We start from the raw sequence: 23,447 nt of genomic DNA, 5'->3' as shown, positions 1-23,447 counted from the left end.
TTAAAGTTAATATAACCAGTTTCTTTTTACTTTTAAAAAATATGTCTACTAGGGGTGCTTGGGTGGCTCAGTCGGTTAAGCGTCTGCCTTCGGCTCAGGTCATGATCCCGGGGTCCTGGGATCGAGTCCCGCATCAGGTTCCCTGCTCAGTGGGAAGCCTGCTTCTCCCTCTCCCGCTCCCCCTGCTTGTGTTCCCGCTCTCGCTGTGTCTCTCTCTGTCAAATAAATAAATAAAATCTTTAAAAAAAAAGAAAAGAGAAGCAAAGCCCAAAGGTTGTGGGACCCAACATTTAATCTTCCCTCTTTTCGTGAGGGCCCCAAGTAAATGTAAATTACTGAAATAAAAGGATTTCTTCACAATCTAGACCCAAGGTTACAAACAGGTGGGCTATACCATCTATGTCGTATGTGACCTTGCAGAGGTATTTTGAATTTAGCTGCCAACTAATTCCATGTAAAAATCCAGATGTTCAGCTTCTTTTAAAAAAAAACAGAAGGGGCGCCTGAGTGGCTCAGTCGGTTAAGCGTCTGCCTTCAGCTCAGGTCATGATCCCGGGGTCCTGGGATCGAGTCCCGCATCGGGCTCCTTGCTCCGCGGGAAGCCTGTTTCTCCCTCTCCCACTCCCCCTGCTTGTGTTCCCTCTCTGACTATGTCTCTCTCTGTCAAAAAAATAAATAAAAAATCTTTAAAAAAAAAAAACAGAAGATGAGGCAACATTGAGCCCACATTCCCACGTGGCAACCGTGAGCCCTCAAATGAGGTGAATGGCAGCATCCCCTTGGGGGTGGGGGGAGGAGGGGAGTGGGGAGGGCTTGGCTTCCAATTCTCCTCAGCCTCACCTCTACCTATCACTTCTCTGACCTGGCTGGCCTCCATCTGTCACCTCCCTGACCCCTATGGTCAGTCATATTAACTTCAATTTAAAAAATTCTTTTCACCCAGAAGTGACCTACTAATTATTTTATTGATTTGCAGAGTCCATTAATTTATTGAATTTTCTAGTTATAACAAGTCTTGGCTACAGAATAAAAAATAAAAACCTTACAACAGAACAGATTCCAAGAGCTGTTTTTCTCATTGCACACAAACAACCAATTAGTCCTGAGGGAGCACCATTCCCCTCCCCTCGCTTCTCCCACAAACGCCACCCAGCAATGAGTACATTTTCAAAAATCATCTCTGATCTACCTTGAAATGAGCTCAGAGATCTCCCAGAGCTGGTACAATTAGTCGTATCTCTAAGGCAAGGCTCCCCTGCAGGGGGATAAGGCCATTTTCCATTAACCCTTTGTGACCTGAGCAGACACTGATGAAAGAAGAAATCTGATTCATAATGAGCAAGCTCACAAAAGAACTGCGAATCTACACAGGTACAGCATTTTCCTCCAAAAAAGTACCAAACATTTAAAAAAAAATCACCCAGTGAAGGAAAAGAGCAGGCATTCTTGTTTCTTGTTTTGAGCAGAGTGAGCTGGTTTACCTTTTAGGAGAGGCTATTTAGAGGTAGGATTCAAGAGAAATATTTTTATGTTCATAATTCTTGATGTGAGCATGGCTTTCTACCATCTCCACTCACCAGTGGCTAAGAGGATATAGATGGGGAGTGGTCGTCATGTCAGGAGCTTCAAAACGTTTCTACCCCATGCAGTGGAGACAGGACCAGGTGAAAGGAGTTCTTTGAGGTCTGATACCTCCTTGGAAACGTGGTGTGTTGGGGAAGTCACGGGGAGAAGCTGGTAGGAATCCCACACCCACCCTTGTCCCTAAGTCAGAGGGGTGTGGGCTCCAGGCATGAGCAGTTTGAAACCCGGCTCCTGATCCCTTCCTGGACACCTCCACCCTGAAACAGCCTGCAGGACAGGCTCTCTTGGGCTAAGACCAACCTGGAGGATTCCATCCCATGGAGTCCGCCAGGGAAGTCATCCTCCCACACCCTATGAAGGGGCAGATCAACAAACCCAAAAAAGTAACTGATTTCCTCCATCAGTCCCCACACACACTTGGACAAACCACCTGATGTAAGTAGCTGGTTTTCACACAAAAAAACAGCAACAGAAACAAAAACACTCTGCTCCCTTCAATAGCAAGAACACCCTCAGGTGCTCACATGAAGTGGGACTGATCACCTCTCAGGTCCTGTTCCTTAATCTACTCCTCCTCCCACCTTGCTCACTACCCCTTCCCACAGCCTGGAGAGTCTCTGCTTCCAGAGTTACCACCCTTTCGATAAATCCCTCCCGGGCTCCCCTTGCTCTAAAGATGAAGCCTGGGCCCATAACTGTGACCCAGGCAATCCTTCTGACCTCATCTGGTACCTCTCACCACCTCCAACCCTCACCTGCTCTGCCCTCCCACCCCCAGCCCCATATTTTTATTTTTATTCAGATTCATCAAATAGTTCAGGCTTCCTCCCACTCAAAGCCTTTGCACTCCCTCTGCCCGGCAAGCTCTTCCACCACCCACTTTGGCTTGCTTGGTGCCTATTCATCCCTCAGATCACAGCTCAAATGTCACCTCCTCCAGGAAGCACACCTGCAATCTTGGAAGGAATACTCCTTTTTTATGGAGGATGAGAAATTTCATATTTGATCTTTTTCCTGCCCCAGACTTCGTGAATTTAACCCCATCAAAAAGAAAACTTTAGCAGGGTGGGGGAAGGGTGACCGTCAATGTTGTATCCACACCAAGACCCCAGTTCAGAGCTACCATCTCTATTCTACTGGCTGCCATGGACACCGCACATCTTAGCTGGCCACTGCTTCCCTATTCTTGAGCATTTACCTCTGACTGCTCTTGCATTTTTTCCGGCCTGGATCTTCAGGTATTTTATTCAGGGTCTTTGCATGTTTGAGAAAAATCTTGGGGTGCCTGGGTGGCTCTGTTGGTTAAGCTCAGTGGGGAGTCTGCTTCTCCCTCTGCCCCTCTCCCCAGCTTGTTCTCTCTCTCAAAAAAAAAAAAATCTTAAAAAAAAAAGGGGGGTGAGAATCTTTCTGATGACTTCTCAAATTGCATCTTGGCTGGATATAGTCCTTCGGTCACGACTTTTGTGCTTTGTAACTGATGCTCCTCCTCCCCACTCCATTACACACCGAGTTTGTAATGAGCCTTTGCTTGTGTTTATTAATATGATCATTAGGTTAACACCTGATGACTACCCAATCGATTACAGATCCCATGAAAGCAAAGACGGTATCTGTAGCGCCAGCACCTAGAACAGTGTAACTGAACCTATTTTCAAAGTATAATTTAAATGAAGATTGAGCTTAGAACCCAGCCTCCCTAGCTGAGGCCGGGATGGGAGGTTGGATTTAAAAACCCAAACTCAGAACTCCTTAGCCAAGCCAACTCTCAACTAGTGACTGATAGAGTAAAGCCTTCCACTGACAGATCCATGTTTACTGAGATCTTTTTATATTGGCGGAAAAGCTTCTGTCTTCCCTTAAAGACTGTGCCGTACATATTGTATGCCTGGACCCTAGATGTGCCATAGAGAGATTCGGGGGTTGCTTCTGGTGCCTGTGACAAAATCCCATGCTGGGGCGCTCAGAGACATTGTTCCTTCCATTATCCCTGACCTACCCCCGCACCCACTCCCACATGAGCTTCTGGATCCCTAAAATTGATCACTGACTGGTAGTCTTTGGGGTCTCCTTCTCTTTTCTCTTTCAGTGTGGACCTGGAGGTCCCTCTTATAAAAATCTGGGCAAATATGAGAAGCAGCATGAGGATACAAAATAGTGTACAGTTAAAGGAGGGGAACCTCTCTGTAAAGTCAGGGGAAATTAATCTCCTGCCAAATAAAAAAGAAGAGGAGGAAGAAGCAAAGGCAGAAGTTAAAAGGAAGGGAAGGGGGAAACATTGTTAAAATAGCTGATCTGTGATTTCCACAAGATCCAAAAAGTCTTTCTGATCTATGAAGTGGGGACAATTGCTTGCCACAAGAAATTAATTTTGGATTAGGAAGTTTTATCTAAAGATGAAAAACAATCTAAATAATCAAGTTAGGCCACTTCGGAGGCAGCTTATAAGGAGACAAGGCCACATGGAGGGCAGAGTCGGCAGAGTGGAAGAAAAACTTGAGAAAATGCACTCCCTCTCCCACTAAACTCAGAGGAAATAGAAACGTGACAAAAATCATGAGAGAAAGCAAACGAAAAAAAAAAAGCAGTAGAAGCGGACACACTATAGAATAATGGAAGAAAAATTGGGGATCTAAATAAAGGTAAGAGTTTAAAAGTGGAGACTGGACTTTACACAAATATGATCCACACAGAGAAATATTGGGGCAAATTTTAAAAATTCCTTAAGTACCTAGGGGATACATCGTGTTGGCTTCCAACATGCACTCCAGAGCAGGAAATGGCAGGAAACACCGGAGCATCAGTTACAAAGCACAAAAGTCGTGACCGAAGGACTATATCCAGCCAAGATGCAATTTGAGAAGTCATCAGGAAGATTCTCACCCCCTTTTTTTTTTTAAGATTTTTTTTTTTTTTTTGAGAGAGAGAACAAGCTGGGGAGAGGGGCAGAGGGAGAAGCAGACTCCCCACTGAGCTTAACCAACAGAGCCACCCAGGCACCCCAAGATTTTTCTCAAACATGCAAAGACCCTGAATAAAATACCTGAAGATCCAGGCCGGAAAAAATGCAAGAGCAGTCAGAGGTAAATGCTCAAGAATAGGGAAGCAGTGGCCAGCTAAGATGTGCGGTGTCCATGGCAGCCAGTAGAATAGAGATGGTAGCTCTGAACTGGGGTCTTGGTGTGGATACAACATTGACGGTCCCCCTTCCCCCGCCCTGCTAAAGTTTTCTTTTTGATGGGGTTAAATTCACGAAGTCTGGGGCAGGAAAAAGATCAAATATGAAATTTCTCATCCTCCATAAAAAAGGAGTATTCCTTCCAAGATTGCAGTTCTGGAATTGACTCTGATGGTTTAATTCAAGGACATCTTTTCAAATCTTGAAGGTAGTGAGTAACAGATTTAAAACCAAGGTGTATGCCTTCCAAGTCTTTACAAAACATAACAGAAATCAAAACAACTTATAGAGGAAAAAAAGAAAAGTAAAAAATAATTGGGGCATCTGGGTGGCGCAGCTGTTTAAGTGTCCAACTCTTGGTTTCGGCTCAGGTCATGATCTCAGGGTCCTGGGTTCGAGCCCTGCCTCGGGCTCCATGCTCAGCGGGGATTCTGCTTGGATTCTCTCTCTCCCTCTACCCCTCCCCCCGCTCGAGCGCCCCCCCAAAATAAATAAATAAATCTTTTTTTTTTTTTAAGATTTTATTTATTTTTTAGAGAGCGAGCAAGAGAGAAACAGCATGAGAAGGGAGAGGGTCAGAGGGAGAAGCAGGCTCCCCGCTGAGCCGGGAGCCCGACGTGGGACTCGGTCCCAGGACCCTGGGATCATGACGTGAGCCGAAGGCAGACGCTTAACCATCTGAGCCACCCAGGCGCCCATAAATAAATAAATCTTTAAAAAATAATAATAATAAAGAAGACATTAAGCACAGATGATATAACTCAAGTAGGGTCACCAATTGGAAAATGGCTGTTGGAATCATCACAAAATAGACTGTGAGGGCCTGCACTGGGGTGGTGGCAGTAGGGATGGAGTCAGGACCATGCTGGGGGATCATTCAAGAAACTGGTGACCAGAAGAATGAAAGAAAGACTCAGACCGGAGTATCAGTCCAGCTTTGGACACGTTAACCTGCTGTGCCTGGGTCTGTCGGCGGACCTGTAGGCTGTTTAGATGGATGGCCTGGGCAAAAGAGTTCCCACTGCAGTAGGAGGAGAGGGTCCGCCTTGCCAACATTTTCACCATTTACGATACCCAGAGGGAGTTCTCAGCTCAGGACTTTATGAAGACCACAAAAAGATTTATTTAGAATTATATAGCCCCCACCAAGGAATGGGAACCATATACATTTCACTCTGAATGGAGGAATAACTAGAAACAACAAAGTACAAATGATTTACACCTGCAGTTCTGATTTCAGTCTCCAGGAAGGAAATCGTTGAGGACCAGTTGCCCAGGCTTATTTTCAATTCTGACTCTACCACTTACTGGCTTTTGTGCCTCAGTTTAGTCACTGATACAATGGGGACGACATTACACCCACGTCACTGGGTTGTTATGAGGACTAATACACAGACTAATAAAAGCTCGGACAGTGCCTGGCACTCAGTATGACCTGACCCACCATGGTTACTACTGTCAAGATCAACCTAGATTCTCCTCCACGGTTTCTTCATCCACAACTTCGCTGCTTAAGGTGGCTTCCACTTCTGCTTTTAATCCAGGCTTTATTGTTATCTGCAAGGGTTCTTGCTTCTTGCCCCTGAACTTGCTTACACTTCTGAGGCAGTACCAAGATTATGAATGGTATTGTAAGGAGGCGTTGCCTCCCTCCCAAAGGATCTCAGGAAATTTCAACAAAACACTAAACATACTTGATTTAAAAATATATTGATCGAAACATCTAATTGCATGTGTGTGTGTGTGTATGTGTGTGTGTGTGTGTATTTACTGGACTGTTGGGTTGAACACCTGACCCCAGCAAAGCTACCCTCCAAGATGCTCTACAGAAGGCGACTGCCTGCTTTATCCTCCAGTCTGCAAATGATTCCACCAGGTTACAGCTTCCAGACATCACTCCCTAGTCTGTAGGTTACGTGTTCTGGTCAGCTCTTGCCACCCAGAGGCAATGTTCACAGATTTGGGTTGGATGAGATACTTCTCAAGGCGATCTGGGCTGACAATGAACTTCCCCCATTGGATGTGACTGCTGGCACCTCTGGGCTTCCTTTAATGTCTTCCGACCTTACAATAATGACAACCAGCAGGACAGAGGTAGAGCCTTGGTCTCCACAGGCCCGTTGCAATCACACCCACAAAGGAAAAGGGGGGTCTGTCTGGTGCAACAACCTGGCCATTCTCCCAAACACAGACTATCCCTGGGATTCATGGCAATGTCTCTTCCGAGTGTGATCCCATTCTTTAATCTCTACCTAAGCCTCTCTCCAACCTCGCTCCTGGTGAGGCAGGCAGGGCTACACTCTGTCCCACCCATAACCAACCTTTTCTTCCCTGCTTGTTGCCGTGTGGTCCAGGCCAATGGGAGCGGTGTCCACAATGCTCACGACCTGGGCCTCTGCTCCACGTGTGGAACCCCATCTGTATTCTTGGTTCACCCCATTTTAGATCATAGAAAACACTCCGTAATTCCTTCCTTTTATCTCATGTGACTCCTCAACTATCTTTCCAATCAAGACTTGTCCTCTCAAACCCACTGACTTAGTATACATTCCATTTGTACCCATATGAGAGAACAATTCCTCAGCTGACATAACCATCAGACCTTTACAAAACTGTCAAAAGCAAAAGGATCTCCCCACTCAACAATACTTCTGACACAAAATGGGTGGGTTTTCCACTCTACCCAATTCTCCAGTTCTCTGTGGACACCAACTAGGGTCCTACAATTTAATTCAACTCTGATACCAACTTCCCAGAGGGAGCACAGACCCCACAGGTGAAGGGCTCAGTCCCACAAGACTGTCCCAGACGCGTGCCAATCACTTCTGTCCAAGTTGGCCACAGATCAGGGGTTCCCACAACCCGCTCCTCAGGTTCGATAATTTGCCATAATGGTTCACAGAACCCAGGGAAACACTTTACTTACTATTACCCATTTATTGTAAAGGATATTATAAAGGATGCAAATGAACAGCCAGATGGAGGCACATAAGACAAAGTCCAGAAAGGTCCCAAGCACAGGAGTTTCTGTCCCCATGAAGTTTAGGGTTCACCTACCCCGAAACTCTTCAAATCTTGTTCTTGAAGAGTTTTATAGAGCTTAATCTCCAGAACCACCCCCCACAACACACACACACACACACACACACACACACACTCTCTCTCTCTTTCTCTCTTTCAGAAGGCGGGGGGTGGGGGCTGAAAGTTCCAACCTTCTCACCACTTGGTCTTTCTGGTGAATGGTCCCATCCTGAGGTTATCTAGGGATTCCACCCTAGTGACCTCATTAGCATTTACTCAGGTTGTTAAAAGGGCTGTTTTTTGAGAGAGAGAGTATGTGAGCCGGAGGGAATGGGGGAGAGGGAGAGAGAGAATCCCAATCACTCCCCACTGAGCACACAGCCCAATGCAGGGCTCAATCTTACAACCCTGAGAGCATGACCTGAGCCAAAATCAAGAGTCAGAGGCTTAGCTGACTGAGCCACCCAGGTGCCCTCAAGGGCTCATTTTTGAGTAAGAAAAGACCCTCCTATCATTCAGAGAATTCCAAGGGTTTCAGGAACTCTGTGCTGGGAACCAGGGACAAAGACCAAATATATTTATACCACACCTGTATAAACTAAATCCTGTTTACATACATATCATCTACCCGAATACAGTTCCCTCTTCCAGTATTATAGATTTTCCTTCTTATCAATCCTCCTCACTAGGGCAGCCATGATACTTCGTGATACTTCTAAGTAAGATGTTGTTACCATTGCCCCAGGCCACAGGTCCTCACAGGATTTTCTACTTAATTATCATCCTGCTGGATGATGATCCTCTGCTCGTTCCAATTCTCTCCATTTTCCCGAGTCAAAAATTAGATCCTGGATCCCTTTTTACTGGCTTTGTTTTTGCGCTAAAACTCATTGAGCACTAACACAGTACCAGACACCTGTATTCCTGATGATCTAATCTCCGTGACAACCCCCCAATTCTAGGTGCTTTTATTAATCTTCATTTTCAAGCTGGCAAAACTCAAGCAGAGAGGGGTTAAGTAACTTGCCCAAGGTCACACAGCTGGTAGTGGAACCAGGCTTCTAAGCCAGTTGGTCTGCCCCATCATCAATATCAGTGTCTCTACCCTCTGGCCTTCCCTGCCATTGTATCTGTAGACCCATCTCTACTTTCAAAAGGCCCTTCTCCACCTTGCTAAGAAAGATGTCCATTGCACCCCGTACACAATAATGCTTTAAGTACTTCTGTGAGTTACGCTGGCTCCCACTGACATCCTGATTGGTTGCAGGCAGGCATCCCTCAGTTTACATGGGTTTGTTAGATGCATGTTTAGAACGATGGGGACCTTCCACTTACGGTTCCTCTGATTCTCAGCGCTATGCTCTGAATAATTTCCGCAGCAGTGGAGGTGAGGATGAGCTCCAGACAAGATATGGTGTGAAGTCTGGGCTGGAGACAGGATGGGAGGGGCTGGGGGTGCAGGCGTACCCTGGGAACACACCTGGGGGCACGTGGCTGCGGGGCATGCCAAGGTGTATAAGGTCATTGAAGCCGAGTGGACAGGGACAAGACCTATCTTGTCACTCTTGCCAGGAGCTCTGTTGAGAACCTCACTGTGTACTCATCAGTGAATCAGAGATCTTTCCCATGACTGAGCTGCACCCTTCCGTGACGAGTGGCCACCAGAAATGGGATGTTTGCCAAGCAGCAGTGTCCATCCCGCAGTCCCCTCACACAGGACAGGGTCCCTTAGGCACCAGAATTGAAGCAAAGTTGGGCTTGGTTTTTAATGTGCTCCTGGCACTAACTGGGCATTGCACGACACGGGCCCTGAGTGGCGTCTTTAACAGATGACTCAAGCGCTCTATTTCAATCCGTTCCAAGCTCTGCAGTGACAGTTGATTTTTTAAGCCTTGTCATCCTTCAGAGTCACTAAGTCAGCAGGCGCATTTGTCTGGCACGAAGACACGGCTACGGCTTCACAAGGTTTAGCAGACGATCCATAAAAGGCATTTCTCGGGCGCCTGGGTGGCTCAGATGGTTAAGCGTCTGCCTTCGGCTCAGGTCATGATCCCAGGGTCCTGGGATCGAGTCCCACATCGGGCTCCCGGCTCAGCGGGGAGCCTGCTTCTCCCTCTGACCCTCTCCCCTCTCATGCTGTTTCTCTCTCGCTTGCTCTCTAAAAAATAAAAAAAAACTTTTAAAAAAAAAAAAAAAAAAAAAAGGCATTTCTCTCCACTCTGCACTCGCCCACCTCCCACACACGCTGCTTCACATGCAAAAAAAAGAACGGTACTGTCACCCCAAAAATAAATAAATATAGGGGATGCCTTCGGTGCCCTCAATGTGGTACTGTGCAAAGAATCTCGAAGACATCCAAGTTATTCTCAGGACTCTAACTCAAAGGAGGCAGTAGATGGTACTTTTTCAGCGTGTACACTATGATGTCAAACTGTTCACAAGCACTGGGATCTCGGGAAGTTACTTGGCCCCTGTGAGCCTCAGTATCCTCATCTGTGACCTTCGTGGTATCAACAGTACCTACCTCCGTAAATTTTCAATTAAATGAGATGATGCATGCCAAGTGCCTGCCTTGGGGCAAGGGCACAATTGGCATTAGCTATTCTTAGCAAAAAGCAGAGGGAGAGATTGACTGGATGAAAATTATCAGCAAAAATCCAAATTCTCAAAAGGAAGCAAACAGAGTCAAGGATAAGGTTCTGGGATAGAGTGAAAGGTACGGTTCCTGACAGCTGGATTCCCCAAGGTTGCTGGGGAAACTCTGTTGTAATTTCTTGCATGTTTAAAAAACAAAACGAAAAACATAGTAGATTTCCTGCCTACTTCACAGCAAGGCGACATGATCAAAGTCCTTGCTGCCGAGTGGAGTGAGCTCTCTAGAGGAAGGTATTACCTAAACAAAAGTTATTTTTTAATCTTTTTATAGGCGGTGAAGGTAAAAGACTTTTTTTGAAATTAATTACAGAGTCAGAACTGGCCCTGTTTCCAAGTCCCTTTTTGGCCTTATAAAAATGGAAGTCAAATTTCCCAGCAGGGCAGGAGGAAGAAATGTTTCTTTAGCAGGGGACTGCGGGGCATTTCTCTTTCAGTCTCCTTTGGGCAAGAATCCCAGGTACTCAGACCTCCATTTAGAAAGCCTCAATGGGGAAATAATAATCCTATGTTTCCGTTCCTCCAAGATTTTCAAGTGTCACACAGGTATTAACTAATTAATTCTCCGAAGTCAGCAGAGAAAATTGCTTCCAAAGGCTTCTGAGCACTCTTGAAATGTAAATGAAGTCTCAACCCATACTGTCCCTTCCATGCTTGAAGAATTCCAATAGCTATCCATGTACCTGGAATAAAGGCAAGATCTACCTGTGGGTCTCATCTCAGATGCTAGCTTCCCAGAGAGGGCTCCCCGACCACTCTCTCCAGCACACTGGCGTCTCTCTTATTTTCCACCTAACGTTTATCATCAAGCTAAGGTGCCTTATGTACTTGTTTATCAGTTGACTTGTTCATGTATCACAGCTAGAACGTAAGCTCCAAGAGGATTTCTGTTCAGTGCTGTATTTCCAGCACTTTTTACCGTGCACAGCACATAGTAGGTACTCAGTAATTTCTTGGTGAACAAATAGATGAAAGTAAGAGCGATGTGATTCATTTGCTAATGCCCAAATTTATTTTTTTAATTTTTTTTTAAGATTTTATTTATTTGAGAGAGAGCGCACAGGAGCAGGGGGGAGGGGCAGCAGGGAGCCAGACCTGCGACTCGATCCCAGGACTCTGGGATCATGACTTGAGCCGAAGGCAGACGCTTAACCAACTGAGCCACCTAGGCGCCCCTACCCATGACCAAATTTAGAGGAATAATATGACATTTTACGAATAGAATGTCCATCTCTAAGATGCTTACAACTCTTACAGACATTATGCCAGTATTGATCCTGTCCCCAAGCCTTCTTCCTTTGCCTTGAGTAGACTCAGAATGCCCTCATGATGTCAAACCCATGCCCTTTGAGGACAAACTGCTGAGCCCAAAGACGACATGTTCTCAGTGTGGCCCCCAGTACTTAGTCTGCTTTGGAGGTTGCGGTTATGGCCCCATTTGACAGCATGGAAAGCTCGGGGCCTTGAGATCGTGGGCTGTCTGGCTTTCAGGGCTGGGGCATTGGAGGTCTGTTCCAACACCTTTGATGAGGAGGAGCCAAGCGTGAGAGGAGAAGGTGCTCACAAAAAGGCAAATCCCTAGTGAACCAGATTAGAGCCAAGGTCCAAGGATTAGAAGGGTCGGACCAAGAGAGCCCCAGGAAAGGAGACCTAACAGCTACGAGCACCTATGTACCGGGCACCGAGCTAGGCACTGCACATCCTTAGCCTCGCTTCGTCCTCCCCACACCCAGGGGAAGCATTAGTGTGCCCGTTTTACAAAAGAATAAGTCAACGCTCAGAGAATTTAAGTTTCTTTGTTCCAGGCCACACAGATGTCAAGGTTAAGAGACCAGATTTGAATTCAAGTCTACCAAATCTCAAATTTTATTTCAACTCCCACTCCTCCTCCCTCTCTTAATGATATCATTGATATCTCTCATTCTTCTTCTTCTTCTTTTTTTTTTTTCAAGCAGACTCTACACCCAGTACAGAGCCCAACGCGGGGCTTGAACTCACGACCCTGAGATCAAGACCTGAGCTGAGATCAAGAATCAGATGCTTAATGGACTGAGCCACCCAGGCATCCCTATATCTCTCATTCTTCTAAAGGTAGTGTGGGCTGAAGTTCCTCACAAAAGCTACCGGATTTCCAACAATAATATTAAAGCAGAATGTTATTGCTTTATGTCAGACCCCAGGCTGTATTACCTCAATCCTCGAAGCGGCGCTGGGAGGTTGAGGTGGGCTGGAGCAAGGCCACCTGGATTTACATTACAGCCCCTACAAGCTAGCTGAGCTTCATCAGGCATTATCTTTCTGTGCCTCCGTTTCCTCCTCAGTAAAAAGAGGGTAGCAACATCCAACTCATAAGGGCACTGTAAGGATTCAATTAGTTATTACACACGAAGTGCTTAGAGCCACACCTGGCACGTAGGAAGCATCTATAAATGCTATCTGTTATTACTCATTATCATCAAACAGAATGAAACCAAGGCTCCGAGAGGGGAACACAAGGTCTCCTGTGGGTGACCTGCAGGAAGCTCAAATTCAAGATGCTGCAGTGGAGTTCCTCATGGTCCCTCCTACTGCTCCCTGCCTGGATTCTGCACAGCTGCTCAAACGAGAAACCTCAAACATCACCCCCGTCCTGCTCCCTCTCAGACCCTATATTCAAGGGGTCCTGTCCTTTGAAACCCCACCTCCCGTCCCCATCTCCATCGCCTCTGCTTGGTTCAGATTCTCATCTCGGATCCCTTAGAGTCTTGTGGTAATTTTCTAACTGGCCTCTGTCACACCAGCCAGCCCTTCTTCGACACGGCTACAACTGTAATCTCCCTAGAAGACGGAGCTGGTCCTGCAGGCAGCCATGTCCTGCTGCCCAAAGATCTGTTCTTGCCCTTCTCCTCCCCGCTGTGCTTCTCAGGCTTCCTTGACGGCTGACTGCTGGGCAGGTCTGGCCAGTGGGAGGCACTGGTGGGATATCTGGGGGGCGAAAGAGAGAGGTCAGCCTCAGGCAGTGACTGGCAGCTTCTGCATCTCTCCCATGGCCTGAGCCTGGCTGGACAGCCCCCACCGTGGAGTACCGTCCTATTGCACAGGCCCAGCTTCTGGATTCTGGTAACACCACCTCCTCCCCCTGTACTCCCAGCCTGAAGAGAGTGGCTGGCTTCCTGCGGCTGGTAACCTGTCAGCCGCTGTCCCATGCCTTGGTTGGCTCCTCAGTTCTTCCCTGTATTAAATGATAGCGGATTGCGGGGCATTTCTATTTCAGCCTCCTTTGGGCAAGAATCCCAGGTATCTAGAGAGAAGTTTATGTTGTTCTGGTTGGACCTCATCCGAATGATACTTTCTATCAATCCCCTTCTTAAATAACCTTCTAGAATCTTTTCTCCATGATATAGTCCAAAAACTTTGGAATGTCCTTCAGGACTTGAAAGTCTGGAAGCAAGTCACATTTGCAAATGCATCTTCCTCCAAGCACACTAGGTTCCTGCCACCCTGAAATTTCTGTTACCCTAGACAACACACATTCCTGACTCAGGTCCTTCGGCCGTGGCCTTTCCTCCCTCTGAAATGCCCTTCTGTGCCTGGCATATTCTGCTCACATTTCCAATCTTATCCCTACAGCTCATTCTCCATCCAGTGATCAGTGACTCATTCATTCAACTGAGATATAATTCACACATAACACTGTATTTGTTTTAGATACACAACATAATGATTTGATACATGTATATGTTGCACATGATTACCACAATAAGTTTAGTTAACATCTATCACCACACGTAGTTATAATTTTTTGTCTTGTGATGAGAACTTTTACAATCTACTCTCTTAACAACTTTCAAATAAACAATACAGTGTTGTTAACTATAGTCACCACACTGTGTGTTACATCCCCAGAACTTATTCATCTTACTTATTCCTATAACTGGAAGTTTGTACCTCTTGACCACCTCCCCCCATTTTACCCATTCCTACCCCCTGCCTCTATATCTAGGAGTCCATTTTTCTGTTTTCCTTTTTCTTTTTGCTTGAGTGTTTTAGAATCCACATGTGAGATTATACAGTATTTGTCTTTCTCTGTCTGACTTGTTTCACTTAGCATAATGCCTTCAAGGTCCATCCATGCTGTCACAAATGGCAGGATTTCCTTCTTTTTTATAGCCAAATACACACACACACACACACACACACATTATCCATTCAACTGCTGTTGGACTCTAGGTTGTTGCCATGCCTTGGCTATTGCAAATAATGCTGCAATGAACGTGGGGGTGCAGATCTCCCTTCAAGACAATGATTTTAGTTTCTTCAGATAAAGAAATACCCATACCATATGCTGGATCGTATGACAATTCTATTTCCAGATTTTTGAGGACCCTCCATACTGTTTTCTATAGAGTGACACTCAAATCACATCATGCCCCTTCTTAAAACTCTCCACCACCTCCACCACTCCTCACCAAGATTTAAAGGGCTCTGCATGATCTGACCCCTTCTCCTACCACTGCCCGGCCCACTGGCCTGCTCTGCTCCGGCCGCAAGGGCCTCCTGGCTGGTCCGAGAGCAAACCAAGCTGATTCCTCCTATGGCCACCACCCCTTTTGCTGTCTGCTTGGGAGCTCCATCCCTGGCTCCTTTCTTCTTGCCACTGCGGTCTCAGCCCAAGCGTCACCTCCTCAGAGCAGCCTTCCCCTGACCCCCCAGACTACTGTTGCCCCTCCAGCATCACTTATTCGTTAGTGAATCCTTTCAGGCCTAGTTCGACATCTACTCAGAGCTGCCACAGAACACTACGCATTTGTCATCACTGACTTATTAGGCACTGCACTTACTATGCCTGAGACACTTTCAAGAACTTTACGTGTATTATTTCGTTGAATTCTCACAATTCTGTGACCAGTACTATTGTTTTCTCCCTTTCACAGGAGGGGAAACTGAGGCACAGAGCAGCAGGTGAAGTATCCACGGCCACTCAGCTGGTGATTACCACACCCCCAGGACTGTAAACACCACAAGGTAGAGAACATGACTTGGTTCCTTCCTTGCCAAATATTTATTGAGCACCACTAGTGTGTTCTGTGCTAAGCCTGGGGCGGGGCGGGGCGGGGGGGGGAGGGGAGGGGAGACCTACAGTGGCAAAAAAAACAAAAAAACAAAAACCCAGAATGGCCTGTGTTCACCTGGGACTTGGGTTCTAGGAAGGGAACAGATAGTAAACCATAGTTATTTACATCTCTTAAATTCCACTTGAGCTAGGTGCTGGGAAGAAGTACAAGGTGCCAAGGGAGGGAAGGGCAAGGTCCTGGAGTCTCCAGAATGCTTTCCTGAGGAAGAGGCCCAGAGGGGCAGAAGAAAGGAAAGACTTCCCCCGCAAAAAGAAATGCTCCATGCAAAGGTCTTGGGAGGAAGGAACCAGGTGCTTGGAGGAACTCAAAGGAGGTGAATGTAACCCCAGAGGGCACAGGTGCGAGCTAGAAGGCTGGAGGGAAAGTCATCCATAATTACAGGTGAGCCAAGAGCTCTGGGCTCAGTCATCTCATACCCCCCCAATCCCCGCCCCAGGCCGGCTCTGTCAGCACTCCCCGGTAGCTTGTGCTGTTGGCACTGTTCTAAATGAATGAATGAATGATGGACAGAATGAAGAAATGGTTCTGTGTGTTCTGGCTACGAGCAGCTGCACTACCTACTAGGTTTCCAAGTCAGGAATATTTAAAACAGAGAAAGGCAGTTATCTTTAGACTTGGTGCAGAAAAATCCCACCAGGGAGAAAATTAGATTTTGAAACAAAAGAGACTGGTCTCTTTGCACTGGGAAGGGTGTATACTTTCATTTATTGTGTTTGGACAATTGTTATTAAAACCACAGGAACGGCTAACATGAATCTTTAACTATGGATTTTTTTTTTTTTATTTTTACTTTTTACTGAACCTGAGCTCAAGAGATTGATGTTGATTACAAGCAAGAGTCTACGGTTTGGGGGAATCTTTTATTTATAATTACCTGGTATTTGAAATAGGTTATGTGATTTACAGGATAGTCACTTAAGGAAATAACTGCATGGGCCTTGGAGAACAGATTTGTTTGTATAGTTTGGGGCCCCAGAAACTGGTGGGGATCAAGTGGGACAGCACGGCTCCCTGTATGTGAATATACTCTCTGTGTATCTCTAGGCTGGAGCTGAAGGAAGAAGCCCAAGTAGCCAGTAACCCCTCAACCAGGAGGAACATAGAACCTCCACAGCACCTACCAGCCATCTCTTCTTGGCCACCATCCCTACCATCTTCAGGGTTAAGCTACTGTCATCTGTACTCCCATGTATGGAAAGTAGAAGAAGGATCATAAATACAAATATAAGGCTAATGCAAATAATAATAATAATAATAATAATAGCTGATGTTTAGTGAATATTTTCCAGGGAGCTAAACCCGACTAAGTGTTATAATCTTCACAACCACCCCATAGGCAAGTGCTCATTATTACCCCTGCTTCGTGTGCATGAGAGCAAACTGAGGTACCATGAGGTTAACTGATACACACAATTGATAAGTGGAAGATCTGGGATTCTGGAACCCATCTAGTTTCAGAGGGGAGAGAAAAGTGGGGAGAGGCAATAATCAAACATTGCAGAAGAAAATTTCTCAAGCCTGAATTCAGACCTGTGTCTTCAGCATGAAAGAGCCCACTGAACCATAAGAAGCACAAACTGTAAACCTGGATTTTCAGAAACTGTTGTGAAGAATAAATGAATGTATACATATAAAAAGCCTAGAGGGGAGCCTGGGTGGCTCAGTCAGTTAAGCATCTGACTCTTGATTTCAGCTCAGATCATGATCTCAGGGTCATGAAATCAAGCCCCACGTCAGCCTCCAAGCTGAGTGTGGAGCCTGCTTAAGATTCTCTCTCTCCCTCTCCCTCTTACCCTCCCCCTGCTCCCTCTCTTTCTCTCTAAAATAAGTAAATAAAAATCTAAAAAAAAAAAAAAAAGTCAGGACTAAAACATGAAGAGAGAAATCATTCATGGAGAGCTGACAGCTGGAGCCATGAGAGTAAAGGAGGTCAGCTAAGGAGACTGTGTAGCCTACAAGGAGGGCCAGGACAGAGTTTCAGAAAGTGCTGACAGTTAGGGGATAGAAGGAGGACACGGAGTCAGTACAAAGCTTGAGCAGTGGTAGGAAAGCCAGGAGTGTGCGGAGCCACATAAGCCAGGGATAAGCTTCAAAAGGGACTGCAGTAGCTGGCAGTCTGGAATGCCAAAGAAGGGTCAACTGGAAAGAGCATTCGGCAATGTGGTCTCCAGTTCTCTGGGGAAAACAAGTTTGGAGAAGCGCTGGGGTTGAGTGGAAGCTTCATGCAGTCTGCTGGCTAAGCAGAGATAGGGAGTAGGCAGACCAAAGAATCTAAGCTACTTTGTCTATCAAAGTGAGTAAGAGCTTAAGCTGGGGGCTCAGACTACCACGGATTTGAATCCCACCTCTCTAAACTCAATTTTCCTTATTTGTAAAATAGGGGTGACCCCAGTACCAACTTAATAGGAGTTGTGATCATGGAGATCATTCATTTGAGGGGCTTCCATGGCAACCAACCCAGGGCAGGTGGTCAGTAAGTGTTGGGTATTATTACTACTTCAGTAAAATACATGACAAGACCATCAGCTGAGAAAGGGCATGAAGCAGGAGGAAAAGGCAGGAAAACATGTCATGTGTATTTAAGTCGACTACTTCTCACAGCTTCCAAAACAAAACAAACAAGATGGCCAGGAGGCAGCAAGAGGTCTGTGGAAGCCAGCAGAGATGAACTTGTAATGGGCCCAAACAACCCACTCTGTCAGGCCAGCCTTCCCTACAGCACTCAACTGCTGAACTACGGGGTGGGAGAGGAGCATTCCAGCCTGGGGGTGGCAAGGGTTAAAACAACCTGGTGAGGGAGAGGGACCAGATCCGAGCAAAGAAGGGAGATCCCGCTAGACTTGGAGGAGAGGCCAGGGTTGTGGGAGTGCGGGCCAGATGAGGGCCAAGATCAAACTCATGGACCATGAGGAAGGGAAAAAGGTCTAAAAATGAGTACCCTGAGGGAGAGGGAGAGATTCAGAGACCTGGACATCTCACCAGCCATTTACCTTCTCTCTTTCTCTCTCTTTCTTTTAAGTAGGCTCCAGGCCCAACATGGGGGCTTGAACTCAACGACCCTGAGATCAAGAGTCGCATGCTCTACTCACTGAGCCAGCCAGGCACCCCCGTTTTCTTTCTGTTTCTGTTGCTTATTCTATTTCTCCTATGTTCAATCTCTTACCTATGTACCTCTGGTACATTCAATAATCATTTCTTTTTTTTTTTTTTTAAGTTTTTTATTCATTTATTTGAGAGAGAGAGAAAAAGCATGAGCAGGGTGAGGCAGGGGAAGAGGGAGAAGCAGACTCCCTGCTGAGCAAAGAGCCTGATGCGGGGCTCCATCCCAGGACCCTGGGATCATGACCTGAGCCGAAGACAGACGATTCACCAACTGAGTCACCCAGGCGCCCCTCAATAATCACTTCTAAGTAACAACACTAATTACAGTGAACCTATTCAGAGCTAGGCAGGCACTGTGTCAAGCACAGTTGCCATAACAATCCCATGGATCAGAAAGCCTTTGATTCCCATTCCTATTACTAAGCTTGCTCCGGGTAAGTGGTGGGACTGGGATTTGAACCTGGGTGATCCGAATCCCAAGGCTGGGCAAGCAACCATAGCACATGCAGCAATTTGAGCATTATGGTAGGTGACCTCTAAGATGGCTCCGGTAGGCCCTGCCTCCTGGAGTCCCTCCCCTTGACAGTGGGCTGTATGCTGAGGCTGGCTTCTAGCAGCAGAGGTGAGGAGAAGTCACTTCTGGGATGAGGTTACAAAGAGGCAGTGTCTTCCATCTGGGGTGCTCTCTCACTCACCCTCTGAGGGAAGCCAGCTGCCATGTTGTAAGCTGTTCAATGAGAGGCCCATGTGGAAAAGAACTGAGGAAGTTCTCTGGCCAACAGTCAGCAGAAAACAGAGACGCTCAGTTCCAACAGTCCCCAAATAACAGAATCCTGCCAATAACCATATGAGTAAGCTTAGAAGCAGACACTTCCCAGTTGGGCCTTCACACACACAAGACCACAGCCCCAGCCTACTCTGACTGCCACCCCGTGAGAGGCCTGGAGCCAGAAGCACTCAGCTAAGCCATGCCCAGATTCCCAACCCACTGAAAATGGAGGTAATGAATGCAAATAATAACTGGGTTTTGGGTTTTCTTCTTTTTTTTTTTAAACTTTATTTGCAGATAATATTGGTTTTAAGATGCTACGTTCTGGGGTAATTTATTGTGCTCTAATAGTTACCTGGCACGAGCATCTACTCCATGCTTGACACTTCCTGAATGTTGGGAATACAGAACTACGTAAGACTCAGTCTCTGGCATCTGAGAATGAAGAAGGGAAAAAGCTATATGAACAAGCGATTCCAAGAGAAGAGGACCCAGGCATGGGGGTCGGAGGGCTAGTGGTCACTTCTAATGCAGGAAACCAGGAAATGCGCACAGAGGAGGCGAAGCTTGATTTGGGTCTTGAAGGATGAATCACGAAGCTAACCACCAGAGGTGGAAGGTGGGGAATGGATAGTTTTACGCAGAGGGAACAGATATGTCCAAAGCACAGAAGACGGAACAGCAAATGAATTGTGGTTGCACGTGGCTGGCATTAGAAACAACCAAATAGGGACGCCTGGGTGGCTCAGTCAGTTAAGCGTCTGCCTTCGGCTCAGGTCATGAACCCAGGGTCCTGGGATCGAGCCCGCATAGGGCTTCCTGCTCAGCAGGGAGCCTACTTCTCCCTCTGCCCCTCCCACTGCTTGTGCACGCTCTCTCTCTCTCTCTCTCGCTCTCTCTCTCATAAATAAAATCTTAGAAAAGAAAAAAGAAACCACCAAATAATGGAATGTCTTGTGTGCAAAAAAATCCCAAACATCCCAAAGACGGTCATGCACAATACATACTTATCTATTCAAGAACTTGGGCTACTCTGAAGTCATTTTTAGGTCAGAGGTCACAAACTGACATCCCATGAGGAATATGGACTGCACACACACCTGTCTGACCCACAAGGTTATGTTATTACTTCCAATTAGTTGTTAACGTTTGACAGATAAGGGGTTTCAGAAAAATATCCCGATGTCCCACTTTGAATAAAACAGCAGAAGATCTGGGGCTCCTGGGTGGCACAGTCAGTTAAGTGTTGACTTGGTTTCAGCTCAGGTTGTGACCCCAGGGTCCTGAGATCAAGCCCCGTATTGGTTCTGTGTTCTGTATGGAGTCTGCTTGGGATTCTCTCTCCCTCTCTCTCTGCCCCTCCCCCGACTCATGCTCACGCTTTTTTGCTCTTGCTCTCTCTCTCTTTCAAATAAATACATCTTAAATAAAATAAAATAGCAGGAGATCTGCAAACTGAGCTTGCATTCCCATTTAACAGCACTTGTCAGGAGTGAGGTGGCAGCTGTCCCCTTTAAACAGAGCACACATGCTGCAGCTTGTCACAGTTCCCACCTGGGCCGCTGAAGACATTTGACTTCGCATCTCTCTCTCCAGGAAGATACATGTGTACTCAGTATAAACATCACAGCTGTCAGGAGGATGTGTTGGTGAACCCCCATCAACTGAGTGACCATTTGAAAGGATCAAGCAGAAAAAAGTATTGCTTTAAAGCAGTGATTCTTACCCTTTAATGTGCATGCGATTCACCTGGGGTCTTGTTAAAATACCAATTCTAACTCAGTAGATCTGTTGAGAAGCCTGAGACTGTGCATGTCTAACAAGCTCCCAGGTTTTACGGATGCTGCTGGTCCAAGGACCACACTTCAAGTAGCCAGGGGCCAAGGGGCCTTGGCCTTGCCCTCTAAGAGCCTCCAGAGTCAGACTTCTTCTGGGATTGGAACATGTCCTCTCTGCTGAAACAGAGCCTCTTCTAATCGGAGTCAGCCCTGGATTTGGGCTCAGCTGGGCACAGCAGCTGAGCGAATAAAATAACAGGTATATTGAAAAATGATTCTTTCCAGAGCTTTGTAGAACTCATGGAAAGTAAAGTAGCACTTACTGACATCTTTCCTGTGCCCTGGGTTGTCTCAGCTAATCCTCAACCCCCACCCACACCACCTCCCCACAAAACCCCCACAACAACAAATTATAAGGTATAAGTGTAGGGGGCAAGAAAGTGAGCTGTGGAGCCAGATGGCCTAGGTTCATATCCCAGTCTGCCACTTGTTAGCTGTGCAGCTTTGGGCAAGTTACTAACCTCTCTCTGCTTCATTCATTTATGCATCAGGAAAACTGAGGGTGGTAACAGTACCCACCTTCTGAGATGTAACGGGGTGAAAACATGGATTGAGCTCAGAGTAGCGTCTGGCATATGGTAAGTGGCCAACAAAGACTTGATGTTAATATTCCTTTTTTTACAAATGCGGAAAACCAGCCTAGGATAAGTTACTTTGGTCACACATTAAATGGTGGGCCCAGTTTTCTTTTCAATGATCCTAGGGATTAAGGACAGAAAGGCCTGTGTGAGTCAGGCTGTATCTAGGAAAAAAAAAAAAAGGGCCCACACCCTCCTTCTAGGTCCTTTTCTATCCTACTGCGCAGCTCACTCTTGTCTGGGAGACTTTGGTACATGGCAATAATAATAATAATAATAAGTAAAATTTACTGACTGTATATCATCTTATTTAATCCTCACAACAATCTTTTTTTAAAGATTTATTTATTTTAGAGAGAGACAGAGAGCAGGGGGAGAGGCAGAGGGAGAGAATCTCCAGCAGACTCCCCACTGAGCGGGGAAGCCCGACATGGGGCTCGATCTCACACCCCTGAGATGATGACCTGAGCTGAAATCAAAAGCCAGACGCTTAACCGACTGAACCACCCAGGAGCCCCTCCTCAGAACAGTCTTACGATGTAAGTACCACTGCATTGTTATTCCTCCACTTTGCAGATGGATGTCAGGAGGGCGCCTGGGCTCTGGAGGGCGCCTTCGGCTCAGGTCATGATCTCAGGGTCCTAGGATCCCTGCTCGGCGGGAAGCCTGCTTATCCCTCTCCCACTCCCCCTGCTTGTGTTCCCTCTCTCACTGTCTCTCTCTCTGTCAAATAAATAAAATCTTAAAAAAAAATATGGATGTCTGGAGACTTGCCCAAGTTCACCTACTGCTAGGTTTTAGAATTAGGACTCAAACCAAGGCAGTCTGATCCCAGAACCCAGGGAGCTATACTACCTGGATAAAATCTGGATATATAGATGGCTTTGCTGATGAATTCTATCAATCGCCTAAGGAAGACATAATACCAATTATATATAAAACCTTCTAGAAAATAGAAAAAGAAGAAATACTTCCCATCTGATTCTATAAGACCAACATTACCCCACTACCCAAAAGACAAAGATATTACAAAAAAACTGCAGACCAACATTCCTGATTATACATGCAAAATTGCTAAATAAAATATTGGCATGTTGAATCTAACAGTATATAAAAAGGATAATTTTTTTGACCAGTAAGTCTTGTCCCAGGAGTATAAGTTTGGTTTACATTCAAAACTAAATCAAGTAATTCACCATAGCAGCAAACTAAAAAAAGAAAAAAGTCATCTCAGCAGATGCAAAAAAAACCTCATTTGTGAAATTCCAAAACAAATGTTGGAGTTTTTTACTCATTCATAATAAAAACTCTCTCAGCAATGTAGGACTAGAAGCGAGCTTCTTCAACATGACAAAGAGCATCCAAATAACCTATAGCAAACATCGCAATGAAAGAATGAAAGCTTCTCCTCTGGGATAAGGAAGAAGACAAGGATAGGATGTTCTCTCTTGCCACTTTCAGTCAACATGTACTAAAGTTTCTAACCAGTGCAGTAAGGGAAAAAAAAAAAAAAAAAACCTAAATAAAATAAATAAAGGCACCCAGATAGAAAAGAAAGTAAAACTGTCCTTATTTGCAGATGGCATGATCGTCAAGCAGAAAATCTGCTGGAAT

Source organism: Neomonachus schauinslandi, chromosome 5 (genome assembly GCF_002201575.2).
Source record: "Neomonachus schauinslandi chromosome 5, ASM220157v2, whole genome shotgun sequence".
NCBI classification, from domain to species: Eukaryota; Metazoa; Chordata; class Mammalia; order Carnivora; family Phocidae; genus Neomonachus; species Neomonachus schauinslandi.
This window is presented reverse-complemented; position numbering follows the sequence as displayed.